The following is a 19919-nucleotide window of genomic DNA, read 5'->3' on the forward strand; positions in this document are numbered from 1 at the left end:
GTTCTACAGTCATGTCATCAATGTTGCTTTATTGTATCAGGGTTCTATAGTTAATTATACATTTCTTTACTTAATGTATTTATTTATCCATTCAACAAATAATGTTAAGTTTCTAGGCACTGGTCTAGACATCAAAGATATGGGTAGAACAAGAAGCTGACTGGAGTAAATAATTCAATTTTGCTCAAACACTTGTACACAGTTTGCTTAAGAATCAGGTATCTGTCACATTATTTCTCAGGGATTTTACTTTATCCAGTACTTCTTTCCAAAGGCCAGGTTCTTACATGACGACGTTAATGTGGGTTTAGGTGCCTGTATTTTTTCAGCTATTGCTTTAATCATGGTGCTATGAGGTGAGCACAAGAAATTTCAATATAATTAAGGAATTGAATTGATTGTTAAGGGTGTTATATGTGCAACAGAATCACCTGTGAGTTCTGGGTGATGCTAGACAATGCCCACAGCTATAGTCCTGGGAAAAGATATTTGCTCCCCTCAATTAATAGGGTGATGCAAAAAATAGAATAAATTAGGATTTTAGCTGCATTGAGAATTCTAGCTTCCAAATGCAATTACTATTATGGCGATTGCTATCTTGTTTTTCCCAGTGTTAATTAAAGTTCCTGTTAGATAATTCTGAGGTAAGAATGGCTGCTCCATGGTTTAATTCTTTCCAGTGGTTCTGGAAAAAGTAACTAAGCAAACAATGACCATACTACTCAAGACTAATTAAATAAGTTTCTTGAAAGTGTATGTTATTCATGCTATAACTTTTTTTCTGTAAAATTGCTTAATATTGTAGTTATTATTTTCAATTTCCAGCTATGGAAAAAAGTAATTTAAAAATTAATTAATATGTTATTCATCTTTTCTAGCATCCTGCCCGCATAACTACTTCCAGATGGAAACTCACTGTGTAAGGTGTATGCTATCCTAAGGTAAGTGATCTGCAGGGCTGGTATTGGTTTCCAATGCTCAAAGCACATATGAGAAATCCTGAGGTCAACTGCGAATTTTCAAAATGTGGAAGGAAAGACTAGTTGTTTGGAATTCTAGAGCTGCGACTTCTATACAGGCTTTCCTAAAGCCTCTTGATTATGAAGTTTAAAACCCACTGATATTCATGTTACATACGCCCCAAAATTATCAGCCTTATTGCATGGGTGTCTTTTTTCCTCCAGCATCAGTATAATCAAAGCAGAGAAAGTAGTACTGGATAGTAGGGCACACATTCCCCAATATTTCCAGCTTGAAATTCGTTGTTTTATTATACATTTGGCTGAAATGCACTCCCTTGGTAAATGAAAAGATAAGAATGTTTTACAAATTTCTATTTTATTTATAATATAACAAGCTTTGACCAAGCAAAAACAGAAAGTTAATTGGCTCCAGTACCCAAACCATGGAAAGAGGCAGGATGCCTATATCTAGAAACCAAGTTTGTCAAGAGCCTTTCTTGATTTCTTGTCTCTCATCTGCTTTGAGATCTCCATTGTCTCAAATCAGCTGTACTCCATGGCTGTTATAGTCATCTCTGGACTCACATTCTATCACCTCCTATTCCAGAAAGAAAAGAAGTTTCTCTAACCTGCCGTACATTGAAAACATCTTAGGGAAAGTCTCTGGTAGTCCTAGCCCCAGTCCTATATTACCACTGCAGGGTTCATGGAGGCAGGTTTGTAAGTGTGGGTAGCCAAATTATGGCCTCTGCAGAGGTGAGGTCTGCTGTCTACTCATCAGCACATCTGTCACATGTGTTTCTTCTCTGGTAGACTTTGAGTTCCTTATAAGCAGAAACCATGTATTATTCACCTTAATATTCTCATCACCTAACCAGGAGCCCAGAGTTGGTGCTTAACATTTATTAAATAAATATTGCTAAACTGTACTCCAGAAGGACAAGTTCTAAATGTTTACCCAGAGTTCTGCCAAAAATGGATTATATCATTTTAGTCTAAATTTTCTAGACACTGACAAAGAACATCTTAAGTTGAAAAAAAATTGAAAAGAAAAACATACCATAAAAGGATCTTGGTGGTAGGGGGCAGGGGGCAGGTAAAAATTTTTGGAAGATCTTTGTCCCTGTAAGGCCTTAAGTTATAGAACTCATTATGAAAAAAACGTCTCCTTTAAAGCTTGAATTTTTTAACACTTTTTGTGGAAAAGAGAAACAAAAAGCCTAAAACAATACCAACTGATTTTCCAGATATTTCAGTGAATTAAGAAAGTATTCCAAGGAGCTTCGAGTAAACATAATGCTTTACCGTTGAATGGCCTTCTTATTTTGGAAACACTATTTACACAATCAACCCTGAGATAGGTTAGGAGTATCTGTAGCAAATTTTATTATAAACTTGCTCTCAAAATCATCAAGATTGAAACCCAAAGCCACTCATTGGTAAACATCTGGGGACAACAGACTATTAATGGTGGATACTATTCCTGTCTAACAAAGACAATCATGAAATTTACAAATTACAAACCCCTTATTGCTTTCATATTATCACTGCTTCCCACATTAGAAAGAATAATTAGAAATTAGTACACTTCTTTAGTATCTTATACCTTCTAAAGTACTTCCAGATTCCATCTTATACCTTCTAAAGTACTTCCAGATTATATCACATTGTTCCTTTTGTCAAGGAGAAGCCTAGTTCTTATTTCTGTTTTATTTGAAATAATATCTTATGGCCACACACTGAGTTAATAGGACAAGGCCGAGGCTCCTGAAACCCTCCAAAATATACATTTCAAGAGCACTTAAAAGGACATTCTGTAGCTGAAACTATATATTAGTCTTAAGCAACTAAGGTGTTCTTAGACTCTTTGACAGTAAGTCATTGTTTTGACAGCAAATCCCATGGCCTTCATTTAAAAAGAAAAAATTATCTAGGATATTGTCACTTAAAATGTGGTGAGTATAGTCATCACAAAAAGAGTGAAAAGGTTGCCGGATTTAAGTTACAGGACTTGGATTCTTGTTTATACTCTTGGTGTTGGCAGTTGAGTGACTTTGACCAAGTTGCTCAACTTCCCTGAGCTCCATTTTTCTTTATATAGACATGGAGAAATAATAATATCTATTTCAAAAGTTCTTGTGAAGATTAAATTAGATAATACATGTAAAATGCTATAAAATTATAAATCATTGTTTATAATCATATGACACAACTGCATTTGTTTACCTGACTGAATACTAGACAAAATATCACATTAGGGCAAAGTTTGTGTCTCTTTTATCTTAATTATTCCCATTAAGCTAGATCATAATAACTGGTATATATACATACATACATATATACATAGTAAATGCTCAGTGAATGCTTATTTCAAGTTATCGTGTAAAATAGAGGAAGTTTTCTAGAGAAGTGAAAAACTATATTTACCCTATATTTCAAATTTAATCCCTGAGAAGATAGAGAAAAAATCGTGGAGAAGGAAAAGACATGAAAATTAATTTTACAAACATTCTTTTCCAAAGACTTTTCTAGGTCCTTGCAGAATTATCTCAGAAAATCATTTGAATATCCTCACCAAATAAGAATTATTACAACCACTTTTGTAGACAAACAAGGCTCTAAGGGCTAATAAATTTACTAATTTTATTCAGCTGGTACATGGTTTAAATCAAGATCATATTCTCAACAAAGCCCTTGTTCTTTGGATTCCACTGCCTTTTCCTAACTACACTGGATTGCCTTGGGTCTCTTAGTTATTCATTAAGAAAGAAAGGGAGCCCACTTTTTACTTGGCCAAAAATAAATATTTGTCCCCTCAACCATCTGTCATTATGTCTGCAATCACCACTGTTAGCTGGACATCTTTAATGTTTCCCAAATTGTGTTTTCATGAAAAAGTGGTCTCATGGAATGTTGCACAAATAAAGAGTCACATATTATGTCCTTCCATAGAGATTCACAGAGTACTATAACAAGATAAGGGCTCTATGAAGTCCTAAGCCAAAGAAATCTGTTCAAAATAGCCAAGAGGGTCTTTTGACCATGAAAGCCTTCCCCTCACCACATAGAATGGTTTAACATTCAAGGAAAGAGGACTACGCATTGGGAAATATTGCCTTACAGCCTTCTAGGAGCAAGTATTCTTTAATTAGAGAAAACATGACCATTGCATGAGACATAAAACTTGCTTACACTGTGATAGAATTTGTTTTATTGTTCAAGCCTAATTGCATCCTCTTTAGTAGGAAGTAAACCAGAGTGAAATAATAAAACACACAGTGTTTCTCAACACAGCAGGTGCCTGGGAGAAAGGTTCTGGGCCACTTTGAGCTGTGGTTCCCTGAAGGAGGAGTTGCTAAAGATAAGGGGTACACAGGTTGTCCCTGAGGACAGATACACCTTCTCGATTTTATTTGGGGTGGTTCCTAGGTAATGAAAGGAGATATTTCTTAGCAATAAGAAAGTAACTATGATTCTACTATTTAAACTTTCAGTTATCCTTTAGGCATAATGGAATAAATGGCTTGTTGAATTGTGAGATGCTCATGAATTAATCCCTCATGGAGAAATTGTGCATACAGGCTAAAGCCCATACTGAAACTGAGTAGGACACTGGGGCTAGATCATAAGCTTTCTTATATCTGGACTAACTTCTCCCAAGAGAGGGTGATGGGGAGTGTGTTTTAATGTCTTGTAAAATGCCTCTTAAGGGAAGGAAGTTTATCAGCCATGGAAGAACCTGAAAAAGGTGACACTGAAGAATATGCCACAAATCGGCATTCATTGATTCTGAAACTAGAAATAGTAGAGAGGAAAACTCTTCTCTCCTAACAAGGGTCCATAATAGCACCTAGAGTAGGAACTTCTGCCCCACACAATCTGCCCTGATAGGGAAGAACTACCTTTTAGATAATCCTGCCTGAGTCTGAGGAGATAGCACTGTATTAGAAAGCTTAATTCATGCCATTATATTTCAAATATTCTTCAGTGTAGCTTTCCTGGTAATAAAGCCAATATTTCCATGGCCAGATACAGGATTCCTGTATTCATCTCTCAATTGGTTACGAAATTGGGTTGGAACTGGGGGTTAAATAGGCATTATAATTATCTCCTAAACTCACTGAAGTACTTTGCTTACATTCCCTGTGATGCTCTTAGGCATGGGAAGTCAGCAGGAAAATACTGCAGAATGTCACTCATGGGTCTCACCCCACCTGCCCTGGCAGTCACTTCATTCGCCAGCCCTTGATACTCACTCAAGATGTGAAAGAGCTTTTTCTCTCTCACTCAGCAACTTGTTTTCTTTAACTGATTTTGGCAATCTTATTCTATATTCTGGGAAATTTGTCAAGTAAAATAAAGTTGCTCAACTAGAATGACATCTTGGTTCTGCATACTATTTTTAATAAAACAATTGATTTCAGACTCACAGACACCAGAAACACACTATAAATATTCAACAACAAACTCAGAATATGTTTGTCTTTTATATAAAGACAAAGACCTGACTTCTATGCTCTACTTCTGATACCTGTATTTAATAGGCACTAAGATATTTGTTGAGTAAATGAAATGAAGGAGTGTTACCAGACCCTGGGTCAGTTATTGGTAAAAATTTGCTACAAACTTATGTCACTTGTGTCTAATATAAGATCAGGGCATACAAATTCTACCTAGTTCTCTTCTTTTGTACTGAGGTGATATTCGCAGAAAATGAGGCCAGAAAAATGACATTGCCTATTATGGGATTTGGCCTCAAGTCCCTCTTTAGTCTCCTATAGAGAAGACGTACAGTATATTTAAACCACAAAGACTATTTCTCCCTAGAAAGAGACAGACGTGGGAACTCTGGCTCTTGTTGTGCCCCTTCGATCCTATCTGTTCCAGCTAGGAGTGCTAAGGAAATTTGAAGGGGATCAAGGGCAAAAGATGTTATTTTTTCTTCCCAAATGGTAACCAATCTGTGAACTATCTTACAGTACCAACCCCATAGGAGGAAAAAAATGAAAAGTGACTGTGATGGTTAATTTTATGTGGCAACTTGACTGGGACATGGGCTGCCCAGATATTTGGTTAAATATTATCCTGGATTTGTCTGTGAGGGTATTTTTAAAAGAGATTAAAGTTTGAATCTGTATACTGAGTGAAACAGATTGCCTTCCCCAATGTGGGTGGGCCTCATCCAATCCACTGAAGACCTGAATAGAACAAAAAGCTCAGTAAGGAAGAATCCGCTCTCTCTGTCTGACTGTTTTGGGGCTGGGACATCAGTCTTCTGCCTTTGAACTCAGACTCAGACTGGAGCTTACATCCTCAGTTCTCCTGGTTCTCAGGCCTTCAGACTTGGACTGGAACTATACCACTGGCTCTCCTGGGTCTCCAGCTTGCCAGCTGCAGATCTTGAGACTTCTCAGCCCCATAATCATGTCAGCCAATTCCTTATAGTCAATATCTCTCGACAGATGGATGGATGGATGGATAGACAGATAGACGTTCTATTGGTTCTGTTTCTTCAGAGAATTCTGATTAACACATGGACCAAAGGCCAAATAATCTATATGGAGAAAATGTCTCAACAATGCTAATTTTTTAATCTCTTTAGTCATCACAAGGAAAACACCACTCGCTAACATGGTTAGTTTGTACCCATACTCTTGATTCAGACCAAAATTCCTTATCCCTAATGAAAGGCTGTGATTATTGGCCTAGCAACTGGAATGTGAACTAAAACCTACCAGTCAGGAACCAATGAAGCCATACACAAACTGGGCATTAACTCTATTCTGGAGAGCAAAGCATTTTCTTCAGATGACTGAGATAATCCAATTTGCTTAGGATATTTGTCCAGGATAGGGATTTTCATAAGGAGAACTAATTGTCAAATTCCCTGCACTAGATGAATTTCTGACAGGTTTACTGCTTCATGAAAAGAAATGTCATTTACTAAAGGAGTTGCAAGTCAATATGAGTTCTGAAATTGCAGTTGTGATTCTTGGAGGTTGCCAGAACACATAAAACAGAAAACATAGTGAAAATATCTGTCTACACAATGGAAGTTAAAGTGGGAAACATCATGAAAATAAAAAGTATTTCCTAAATTTAGTTTTGGTCTTACAGGAACTTTGCTTCTCTGTATGAATAAAGAGAGAAAGAAAAGGGTTAAAAATGTAATTAGACTTTAAAACACAGAATTGTAAGATCTATAATAGGAAACATATCAGGCTTGAAAGGAGAGGTAGAAACAGAGAGTAAACAAACAAGTGCCAATTGACTACTTTTGAAGTTTTCATTTTATCTATAGAAAATCCTCAAAGCTGTTTTGGTTACTGTAGCCTTGTAGTATAGTTTGAAGTCAGGTGGCATAATTCCTCCAGCTTTGTTCTTTTTGCTTAGGATTGTCTTGGCTATACAGGGTCTTCTTTTATTCCCTATGAAATTTAAAATAGTTTTTTCTAATTCTGTGAAGAATATCAGTGGTAGTTTGATGGGAATAGCATTGAATCTATAAATTACTTTGGGCAGTATGGCCATTTTCACGATATTGATTCTTCCTAACCATGAAGATGGGATGTTTTTCCGTTTGTTTGTGTCCTCTCTTATTTCGTGATCAGTGGTTTGTAGTTCTCCTTGAGGAGGTCCTTCACATCTCATTAGCTGTATTCCTAGGTATTTTATGATCTTTGTAGTGATTGTGAATGGGAGTTCATTTATGATTTGGCTCTGGGCTTGTCTATTGTTGGTGTAAAGAAATGCTTGTGATTTTTGCACATTGTGTACCCTGAGACTTTGCTGAAGTTGCTTACAGTTTAAAGAGTTTTGGGGCTGAGATGATGGGGTTTTCTAAATATAGAATCATGTTGTCTGCAAACAGACAATTTGACTTCCTCTCTTCCTATTTGAATACACTTTATTTCTTCGTCTTGCCTGATTGCCCTGGCCAGAACTTCCAATACTATGTTGAATAGGAGTGGTGAGAGACAGCATCCTTGTCTTTTACTGGTTTTCAAAGAGAATGCTTCCAGCTTTTGACCATTCAGTATGATATTGGCTGTGGGTTTGTCATAAATACCTATTATTACTTTGAGGTATGTTCCATCAATATCTAGTTTATTGAAAGTTTTTAACATGAAGGGATGTTGAACTTTATCGAAGACCTTTTCTGCATCTATTGAGATAATCATGTGGTTTTTGTCATTGGTTCTGTTTATGTGATGGATTCCATTTACTGATTTGCATGTGTTGAACCAGCCTTGCATCCCAAAGATGAAGCCAGCTTGATCGTGGGGGATAAGTTTTTGGATGTGCTGCTGGATTCGGTTTGCCAGTATTTTATTGAGGATTTTTGCATCAATGTTCATCTGGGATATTGGCCTGAAGTTTCCTTTTTTTATTGTGTCTCTTCCCGGTTTTGGTATAAGGATGACGCTGGCTTCATAAAGTGAGTTAGGGAGTCCCTCTGTTTCAGTTGTTTGAAATAGTTTCAGATGGAGTGGTACCAGTTCCACTTTGTATTTTTGGTAGAATTCAGCTGTGAATCCATCTGGCCCTGGGCTTTGTTTTGATTGGTAGGCTATTAATTACTTCCTTAATTTCAGAACTTGTTATTGGTCTATTCATGGATTCAACTTCTTCCTGGTTTAGCCTTGGGAAGGTGTATGTGTCCAGGAATTTATCCATTTCTTCTAGATTTTCTGGTTTATTTGCATAGAGGTGTTTATAGTATTCTCTGATGGTAGTTTGTATTTCTGTGGAGTTAGTGGTGATATCTCCTTTATTATTTTTATTGTGTCTAGTGGATTATTCTCTCTTCATTAGTCTAGCTAGTGTTTTATCTATTTTGTTAATTTTTTCAAAATCCAGCTCCTAGATTCATTGATTTTTTGGAGGGTTTTTCATTTCTCTATCTCCTTCAGTTTTTCTCTGATTTTCATTGTTTCTTGTCTTCTACTAGCATTTGGATTTAGTTTGTTCTTGCCTCTCTAGCTCTTTTAATGGAGAGGTTAGGGTGTTGATGTGAGACCAAAACAGACATATAGACCAATGGGGCAGAACAGAAACCTCAGGAATAACATCACACATCTACAACCATCTGATTTTCAACAAACCTGACAAAAACAAGCAATGAGGAAAGGATCTCCTGTACAATAAATGGTGCTGGGAAAACTGGCTAGCCATATGCAGAAAACTGAAACTGGACCCCTTCCTTACACCTTATACAAAAATTAACTCAAGATGGATTAAAGACTTAAATGTAAAACCCAAAACCATAAAAACCCTAGAAGAAAATCTAGGCATTCAGGATATGGGCATGGGCAAAGACTTCATGACTAAAACACCAAAAGCAATGGCAACAACAGCCAAAATTGACAAATGGGATTTAATTAAACTAAAGAGTTTCTGCACAGCAACAGAAACTATCATCAGAGTGAATGGGCAACCTAGAGAATGGGAGAAAAATTTTGCATCTACCCATTTAACAAAGGCCTAATATCCAGAATTTAATATCCAGAAAAAATTTCTAATATCCAGAAAAAATTTCTAATATCCAGAAATTTAAACAAATTTACAAGAAAAAAACAGACAACCACATCAAAAACTAGGCAAAGAATATGACATTTATGCAGCCAACAAACACGTAAAAAAAGCTCAACATCACTGATCATCAGCGAAATGCAAATCAAAACCACAATGAGATACCATCTCATGCCAGTTAGAATGATGATTATTAAAACGTCAGGAACAATAGATGCTGGCAAGGCTGTGGAGAAATACAAACACTTTTACACTGCTGGCGGGAACATAAATTAGTTCAACCATTGTGGAAGACAGTATGGCGACTCCTCAAGGATCTAGAACCAGAAATACCACTTGACTCAGTAATCCCATTACTGGGTATAGACCTAAAGGAATATAAATCATTCTACTATAAAGACATATGTACACGTATGTTTATTGCAGCACTCTTTACAATAGCAAAGACATGGAACCAACCCAAATGCCCATCAGTGATAGACCGGATAAAGAAAATGTAGTACATAGATGGCATGGTATACTATGCAGCCATGTAAAGGAATGCAACTATGTTCTTTACAGGGACATGGATGAAGCTGGCAGCCATCATCCTCAGCAATCTAACACAGGAACAGAAAACCAAATACCACATGTTCTCACTTGTAAGAGGGAGTAGAACAATGTGAACACATGGACACACAGAGGGGAGCATCACACACTAGGGGTGAGAGGAGGGAACTTAGAGGATGGGTTGATGGGTGCAGCAAATCACCATGGCACATGTATACCTATGTAACAAACCTGCACGTTCTGCACATGTAACCCGTTTTTTTTTAGAAGAAATAAATTTTTAAAAAAGAAATTTCTCAAAGTTCCACCCTCTAATCACCTGCTGCAGAAACACTGGGTACTTTTTTTTTTTTTTTTTACATAAATGCAGATCTCTAGACCCCATGCCAGATCTGCTGAATCTGGGTAATATCCAGGAATCCATATTCTAAACAGGCCTTAGGTGGTGTTTATATACCCTAAAATTTGCAAACCCCTGATGTTAATGCATCTTAGTTCCTGTAAGGTGTTCTAGTCCTTTATCCCTTTACACTGCTACTTTGAACCTAGAGATACATCTTTGATTAACTGGAACTTTAAAGGTCAATGTTCCTGTAGAGAAAGACTGGAAAACCTTTCCAGTTTACATTTGAAACAGTGTATTCATTGCTAGAAAAGAAGGAACAAGTTGATTTTACTCTGGAGAAGCAGATCCACCTTCTGAGGTTCCCATTTTTATAATTTTGGATAAGCTTGCAACTATCTTTGTGAGACCTGGCACCCTCACACTCAGCTTGCATCATTAGCCTTCACATGAATCCTGAACAAGTTCAACAGGGAACCTGTCCTTGAAAAGCTAATGAGATCTTCCATAAGCATGTATTGCTTTCACTGATTTAAAATAAATATGTAACAGAAAGGACTCCTTTTCAAGCTAAAGGGAAACATGGAAGTGTGCAAAAGGAACTGTGTCAGGGTCCAGAGATTTGCCTCTGTCAACAGTGTGTTCTGGGACTTCAGGTGGGCACTACGTTCTCAGCAATCATTACTAATTTCTAAAGGTAGTGAGGTTGGATTTAAGAACTTCTATGCTTCCTTCAAACATCAACAAAACGTGTTTTATTTTTTCCTGTAAGGTTTAAAAATGATTTAATTTACAGCTATTAGCTCTAACAGAAAATTGTTAGTTTCCATATGTGCAAAAGTCTAAAACTAGCACTGAGAATATGCATTGTGAGGTTTTTAGCCCATATTTGAAATACAGATGTTATAAAGCATTATTATGCCTTACAGGAAGTTTGGAGTTCTGAACACTTTGATTTGCTAAGATTACACTGCAAAACATATCAGTAAAAAGTATTTGAGGAGTAATTTTATTTCAGTAAAAGAGACTTCAATATTAGCTATTTTTATTTATAAAACATCCTAAGGAATATCTATTTCAATATTACTATGTATAGAAATTATTAATAACACCTTGATCTCTTAGTTCTTTCACTAGAAAGAACCTAGATTTTCTTATTATTTTTATAGATTCATGGAGTACATGTCAGTTTTGTTACATGGATATATTGTATAGTGGTGAAATCTGGGCTTTTAGTGTACCCATCACCCAAATAGTGAACACTGTACCCAATAGGTAATTTTTCAACTCTCTTCCACCCTCCCTGCTTTTGAAGTCCCCAGCATCTGTTATTCCCTTCTGTATGCCCACACGTACCCATTGTCTAGCTCCTACTTATGTGAGAACACATGGTATTTGATTTCTCTGTTTTTGAGTATTTCACTTAGGATAATGGCCTCCAGCTCCATCCAGTGTGATACTGGTTTCACAGAATGAGCTGGGGAGAAATATCTCCTCCATTTTTTGGAATAGTTTCAGTAAGATTGGTACCAGCTCTTCTTTGTATGTCTGGTAAAATTGGGCTATGAATCTGTCTGGTCCTGGGCTTTTGTTAGGACATTTTTTATTACTGATTTAATTTCATTATTGGTCTGTTCAGGATAATCTAGATTTTATATTTCAAACGTCTCACAATTTCTTCTACTAACAGCATTTTAGTAACTCAGTGATACCCTATTCTATGATCCATATCTCCTAAATTATCTTTAAACTTTAAGCTTTAAAAGTGATGAAATAATTAAGATACATGGTTTATATCTCAGATACTAACTTCTCTGGAGTACACTCTCCAGTATAAACTGTACTAGAGAATCTGAGAATGGAAAGAATCCTAACCAGATTATCATTTATCGTCTTGCCATAGCTCCACTGAGCCATCATAAAACGTGTGGAACAGCAGGATTCTTAATTGTCCTACGTGACAAGGCTAATGTTTTTGAATTCATTCATTATCCAGAATTTTCCCCAAAGTCTTGCCCAAGCTCCAAAGAATGTAACTTGAGGCTTAAGTTTCCTTTCATTGTTGGTTGCATAATTCTCTGAGAGGCAATGACAAGAAAGTCCTTCCATCCTGAAAGCTAGGAAACACTGACCTTTAACTTAAAGCCTTTCTTAAGTTTGAAAATATGACCACTGTATGTGCAATATATTCTAAGTCCTATAGAATGCCAGCCTGATACAAATCTAAGTTATGCTTCTTTTAAAAACAACACTTTAAACTTCAAACTAAGCCTTTTCTTATGTAAAAATGTCTGCAGTAGCAAATTGAGGGCCCTGAAAACATTTCTACCAGTAAAACTGATTCCACTCTCTCCCCAGACCTCCTTAACAGAAAGCAGGAGCAATAATCAAGCCCTCTGCAGCTGCATCATTAGCAGCTCATGTCATTATCCAGCAAGTACAGTGTTACCAGAAATCTTCCATCTTAGACTGTGAAGAGTCCTGGGTTTTAATTTGCACCTGTGTGTATTTCATTAGAGCAATGAGCCTCAAATTTTACAATACCAAGGTTCAGATTACACAAGTAAATGGGACTTACTTTGTATAATGCATTGTCTACTCAGTAGCCACTCTCTGCCATCTCTGCCCCCATGTGACCAATGTGCTGTAGGCCATATGGGTCAAAGAGAAAAATGCAAGGGAAATAGATTGGTCATGGTATTACAATTAATGGTCATGTGTTTTTGGTTCTGCATTGAAAGATAAGTAGCTGTAGTTTAGTGAACTCGTTATTGCATATGATTTCAAAAACCCTAAGTTCAAATTCCTAGTCTGCAACTTAGTGGTGTGTGACTTTGAGATGATCACTCAACCTCCCTGAGATTATTTCTTCATCTATCAAAATCAGGCATGATGACAAAAGAATACACATATAGATCAATGGGTCAGAATAGAGCCCAGAAATAGACTCACACAATACAGTAAGACAGTCAACTGATCTTTGACAGAGGTGCAAAGGCAATTCAATGAAGAAAGGATAGTCTTTGTCTTTTCAAGAGATGGGACTGGAACAATTGGGCATCCACATGCAGAAAAATAAACCTAGACTCAGACTTTATGCCATATGCAAAAATAATTAACTCAAAATGGGTCATATGCCTAAATGTAAAATGCAAAACTAGAAAACTCTAGAAGAAAACACAGGAGAAAATTTAAATGACCCTGGGGTTGGCAATTACTTTTTAGATAAAATATCAGAAGCACCATCCATTTTTTAAAAAATTGGTAAGTTTGACTTTACTAATCAAAGACTTCTTCTCTATGAAAGACATTATTAAGAGAATAAGACAAGCCACAGACTGTGATAAAATATTCGTAAGAAATATAACTGACTTAAAAAAACACTTGTATCCAAAACATAAAGTTGGACATAATGCAAATTATACAATTATACACAAGACTTGATTATTGTTCTTGCTCCTGATTTCTGTAAAGGAAGTTTGTGAAGAGACAGTGGAATCAGTTTTGCTGAGAGAAATGTTTGCAGGGCCCCAGATTTGCTACGGTAGATATTTTTAGGGGTGAAAAGGTTTAGTTTGAAGTTTGAAGATTTTTTTTAAATAAAGCATAATAATAATTTAGATTTTATCAGCCTGGCATTCTGCAGGACTTAGAATATTTTGCACATATAGTCATCATTTTTTCAAACTTAAGAAATAGGCTTTAAATTGTCTTGGGCTAATGTTAAATGAGATATCAATTTTAAAAGTTTCTGACATACAAATAAAATTCAGTAACAGTTTCCTTTTTCTTAGTAATTTTTTTTTTATTTCAATAGGTTTTTGGGGAGCAGGTGGTGTTTACATGGATAAGTTATTTGGTGGTGATTTTTGAGATTTTGGTGCACACATCACCCGAACACTGTACACTGGACCCAATGTGTAGTCTTTTATTCCTCACCATGCCCCAAACTTTCCCCCAAGTCCCCAAAGTTCAACGTATCATTCTTATGCCTTTGCATCCTCATAGCTTAGCTCTCACATATGAGTGAGAACATACAATGTTTGGTTTTTCATTCCTCAGTTATCTAACTTAGAATAAATGGTCACCAATTCCATCCAGGTTTCTGTGAATGCCATTATTTTGTTCCTTTTTATGGGATAAGTAGTATTGCTTAATTTGAGGGCAAATATAATAAGTTATAATGCAGACATATAACTGCATATACATGTCTAAATATAGACATTTGATTTTCTAAGTGCCACATTCACTGGCTCACAAGATACACTTTCTGGTGATGACTGGATATTTTCTTATTGCTTCACTCATCTAGCAGTTATTTCTTAAGAAGGAAGCAGCCCAAAAGAATTCCCGGTTTACAACATGTCCAATTCTGTGTCTTCTGTGTGAAGAATTAATAATGACTCATGCTTTCTGGGAAAGACAGAAAATGACAATCATAAATGCTTATGAAAAGGATATTTAAGATTACACAAAGTATTACTTGGATCTATACCCATTGCAAATTGTTCCAAAACTTGTTACTCATAAAACCCAAATTCTTGCCTGGGCATGGTGGCTCAAGCCTGTAATCCCAGCACTTTGGGAGGCTGAGGAGGGTGGATCACGAGGTCAGGAGATGGAGACCATCCTGGCCAACATGGTGAAACCCCGTCTCTACTAAAATACAAAAAATTAGCCAGGCGTGGTGGTGCGCACCTGTAGTCTCAGCTACTCGGGAGGCTGAGGAAGGGGAATCTCTTGAACCCGGAAGGCGGAGGTTGCAGTGAGCCGAGATTGTGCCACTGCACTCCAGCCTGGCAACAGAGCAAGACTCTGTCTCAAAACAAACAAACAAACAAATTCTTTGGAGAAATTCAAGATGATGGATAAGAAATTCAACTTATAAAATCACTCAGCAATATCTGGTTACTATTTTTATGAGTAAAGAATCAAACTGTGCAATATTTAAATGATATGTTATCTTCATAATATGTTTTTCTCATATTTTAATCCCAAAGTAGTAAGTTAGGGGAATATAAGTTAATATCTTATTTTTTGTAGCAAGATGGGCTTCAAAATGTTCTGCTATATTGACTCCTATCAACACGGGCTGATTGGTCTACATGAAGGAGCATGATCTACCATGATCCATTCCTTCTCTGAACACCTATCATTGATTTATTTAGAACCAGCACCAGGCTGACTGGACCTTTACTACTAGTCAATATGCCTAAGCTTTCTCTCCCCCGATGAAATACAAATTTCAGTAACTGCAAAGACTTTGTCTTACAGTTTGTCAAAATTCTCAGAGCAGGGTCCAGGAGACAGAGCCAAAAAGAGTTACAAAAGAAGTAAAAACTATGGACCCTGATAGGAAAACTAAAACGGGTATCTAAAACAATACAAAAAGCTGATAGGTATCCTTCTCTTTGGTAATGGAATAATTGTTACATCCTAAAAGCTAACAACCCACATAAATCTGACAATTTTTATTTATATTTTAGAGACAGAGTCTGGCTATGTTGTCCAGGCTGTAGTGCAGTGGATATTCACAAGTGCGATCCCACTACTAATCAGCACAGGGATTTTGACCTGTTCCATGTTCAACCTGGACCAGTTCACCCCTCTTTAGGCAATCTGGTGGTCCTTCGCTCATCATATTGATACCAAACTTAGTGTGGACACTCAATCAGCATAGAGCACTACAGCCCAGAATTCCTGGTCTCAAACAATCCTCCTACGTCAGCCTCCCAAATATTATAGCTTGGACTATAGCCACACACCACTGCGCCCGGCCTAACAATTTCTTTAATGGGAATATTTTGCAAAGAGGAGGATTCTTGTTCTACTTTGCAGTTAAAAAAAAATAGGAAAACACCCAAAGTAAGGTCACTGGACAGAATATACATTGTATCTACTCTGGCTCCATGTATTTAAGTAGATAGCATGTTAAAGAAACTTTCTGGAGGGGGCTGGAGTTAAGTCTTAAAGCAAGAAAGGATATGGGGAGGAGGGCAGGTGATAGTGCTGGATGAGCCATGAAACAGGAATTAGCTTTAACAATAGCACAAAGTGTATTAAAAATAAACAACCCAGTGCTAAAATGTAGAGCCCTTTTGGCATATACAGAGGAAAGAAGATGGAAAGAAAGGAGGAACTGAGTTGATGGAGGGCACTGATGAGCTTGCTGACAGTATGCTGCATCTCAAGCAACTTACTTAAACTTCCCTCATTTTAAACGTCATTGCGTAAAAGTGATCTCCAATGCCCCTGTCTGCCATGTGTTTTTTCAATCGAGCACCTTTCATAACAAAAGCCTTTAGGATTAGCTGCCTCTTGCATTGGTAGCTGTGAGAAAGAACCTGAAATTATTACCAGCTGAAACTGGAGAAAGAGGGCTTTAATGTGGCCTCCTGTGGTATGGGCTAATGCCAAAAGGGGTTCAGACTTATAATACTAAGGACACATATCTCATAATCCTTTTCCCAAAATTTTCCCCACAGATTGAAAGTCGCAGCTTTTATACTGGGGTGGGGAAAAAACAAGTCAGGTCTGAAAGCAGGACAAAAATAAATCTCTCTCTTCAAAATTCTGATTAGCATTCTGGATCTAGATCTTGGGTGAGTTTATACTTTTCTTCCACTAATAATTCCTTCCAGTCACGATACTGTCCAGTGGAGATGAAGTTTGAGCAGTTCCATCTTTCCTACCAGATGATTGTGGGAAGTGAATATGCTTTAAATATAATCAGCCTATTATCTAGCTCAAGGAGTAAAGTGTTCTTTTTAATTTGACTATCATCACCCCATAAGAAGCGCATCCTCCATATGCTGAAGTGCGGTAACCTGTGGGCTGCAGCTTTGCTTTTGCACTGCAGATTTTTCAATGTAATTGCATGTAACACTTTATTTATAGTAATGTAAAAGTACTTAAAATCCAATTACATAGCTGGAAATTGCATATCTCTAAACAGATGCAGAATAATTAAAAAGAAATCCAGTGCATATCTATAGAAACTCTTTAGAATTACCAAAATGACTTATTTCAATATCCTCTGAGCAGCCCCTCTGGTTGAATTGCCAGCCTGTATTAGGTACATTAGCCTAATACACATTTCATATGGCTTAATGGGGAATTAAAATGTAGTTTCCTTGCATTTGTTTTTCTTTTTCAGTTTATGACCCAGATAATTCCTGTAGTAGTGATATGTTTCCACGAATTTCCTTTGCCCAGAGATGGTTTGAGTGAGTACAGTTCCTTGCTGGGGCCAACCTTGGAGGTGTTTAGTGGTGGACAGAGGGTAAAAGGATTGTGTTTTCAATGTGGATAAGAAAAGTGTGGCTTTATGAGATGATATTTGCTGACTGCATCAAGCTTCCTATAATTCATATCTAAAAAAATCATAATTGGGAATTCCACCACCCTGGGAAATCCCTGGTCATTATCCACTCATTCTAAGAGCAGATAGGAATACCATGAATAATGGAAATCCATCCAGAGTGCTATTTATACTCTTAATTATTCTTGTATGTACCACCCAAAACAAAAACCAAACACACAAACTGTTTATCAATATAAAAAGTTGATAGGTATATTTGTTTTTGGTAATGGAATGATCATTACAGCCTAAAAGCTAACAATCCACATAAATCTAACAGCTTTTTAAAAATGAAACTATTTTGCACATAGGAAGATTCTTGTTCTACATTGCAGTTAAAAAAATTACTCTCAGTTGGCTGAGCGCGGTGGCTCATGCCTGTAATCCCAGCACTTTGGGAGGCTGAAGCAGGCAAATCATGAGTTCAGGAGTTCGAGACCAGCCAGGCCAACATGGTGAAACCCTGTGTCTACTAAAAATTCAAAAATTAGCCAGGTGTGGTGGTGGGCGCCTGTAATCTCAGCTACTCGGGAGGCTGAGGCAGGAGAATTGCCTGAACCCGGGAGACAGAGGTTGCAGTGAGCCGAGATCATGCCACTGTACTCCAGCCTGGGTGACAGAGTAAGACTCTGTGTTGGGGAAAAAAGCAAACCAAAAAAAAATTACTCTCAATTACTCTCAGCTAAAACTCCTGGGCTTCATGAAAAATAATCTCTTTGAAAGTTTGTATTAATAACTTCAATATTGCATTAATGTAATTATCAGCCTTTAATGTATGTGGCATAACTGAAAACATTTTCAGTAACAACAATATATTTATTATTTATACCCAGCATGAAGAAGTTGAACTTGCTATGGAAACCAGGAATTTATTCGTTATACTCAATTTTCTCTTCATAATAGAAATAATAATCCTAGCATTTTTAAAAACTGCCAACAGTTTCCACATTGTCTAGAAGCTTAAGATTTTTTTTTCTAGATTTACATGTCTTTTTTTTTTTTTTTTTTTTTTTTTTTTTTTTTTTTACCATTCTCATGTTTCTCAGCAGTCTCAACAGAAATTCAGAAATGTTGTTCCCAATAGATATGAAGGTGACTCCAGATCACTTCGTCCCCCACCTCTGCCACATCCCTTAGGTCATTTTCCTTGTAGCTTGATGCCCTCTTGCTCTCTCCTCTGCCTCCTTCCTTATCAAAACAGCTCCCAGAAACAGACCTGGTGTGAGTCATTTTCATGAATATGAATGTCAGTAGCTCTATTATCTTGTTTTCAGGCAAATGAGTTGCAGGTATCAGGAAATGGAAAAAAAAAGACGTGTTTTAAGAAAGTGAAGTTTTTATAGTTATAGTAAATCACCCCACAGCTTCACCTTATTAGCCCCAACATAATAATTAGTTTACGAGGGAGAAGAGGCATGGTCATCTTAAATTTATAAATTAAATAAATCCATGTGGGGCTTCGTGACCTCTATGATTTTGGTTGTTCACCCATGTGTTTGACAGAACACATTTCCCTTTGGGTTTTGTGACTGTAATCCAGTAATTTGTGACTTTTTATTCACCGATTTCTAATCTGTGCCTTTTCTGTCACTTTCTTTCTATTCTTCAATTGAGGGACATCCACTCATACTTTTCTGCAACAGTTACTATGAGACTGAATGAAGGAGGATGAATGCAGAAATGAAAATTTAAGACAAAAGAAACTGTTTTAAAGAAAGGGTCAGGGGGCTCCTTCCTTCTAGGGAGCAAGGGCCTTGCGCTTCCACAGCCCTTCGTATTTATTGGGCAGAAAGAGCAGGGAGGAGGAGCTAACAACTGGTCAGCTGCTTGATTGATCACAGGCTCACATTATTGCTAACAGGCTTCAGATGTGCCTAATCACAAGAAACACTGCGCCTGGGGCGCGACTGCCCTCAGCATTCCTTCTGGGTGGCAGACGCAGTTTGTCAGTTTGCTAACAAGCTGCTTTCATGAGAACAGTTTGCTGTTTACTCATATAGCCTCCAGTGGTACACTGAGTTGGTCACGACTCTCATTCTTTCGGCCTCCAACACTTTTCTATTCTCTGTTTCTTCCTTTCTTATTTTGCCAATTGCATTCTTCTGATGCTTTATTTCAAAAAGATGACTATACCTATTGCTCCTGTTGACCAGCATTATCATTACATAAGAGA

The 19919-nt window shown here is 37.0% G+C and overlaps 2 long non-coding RNA genes across 2 annotated transcripts in view; one reads left to right on the forward strand and one right to left on the reverse strand.

Moving 5' to 3' along the window:
* Positions 1 to 19919, reverse strand: part of LOC129526235 (uncharacterized) — a 272494-nt gene that overhangs the window by 194250 nt on the left and 58325 nt on the right. The window lies entirely within an intron of this gene.
* The window catches only part of LOC129526234 (uncharacterized), a 33462-nt gene that overhangs the window by 547 nt on the left and 12996 nt on the right, over positions 1 to 19919 (forward strand). Inside the window, exon 2 of the long non-coding RNA XR_010130666.1 lies at positions 879 to 941. This is a non-coding gene — a long non-coding RNA (uncharacterized lncRNA). The remainder of the gene's footprint in view (positions 1 to 878; positions 942 to 19919) is intronic.

This window comes from Gorilla gorilla, chromosome 14 (genome assembly GCF_029281585.2).
Source record: "Gorilla gorilla gorilla isolate KB3781 chromosome 14, NHGRI_mGorGor1-v2.1_pri, whole genome shotgun sequence".
NCBI lineage: Eukaryota > Metazoa > Chordata > Mammalia > Primates > Hominidae > Gorilla > Gorilla gorilla.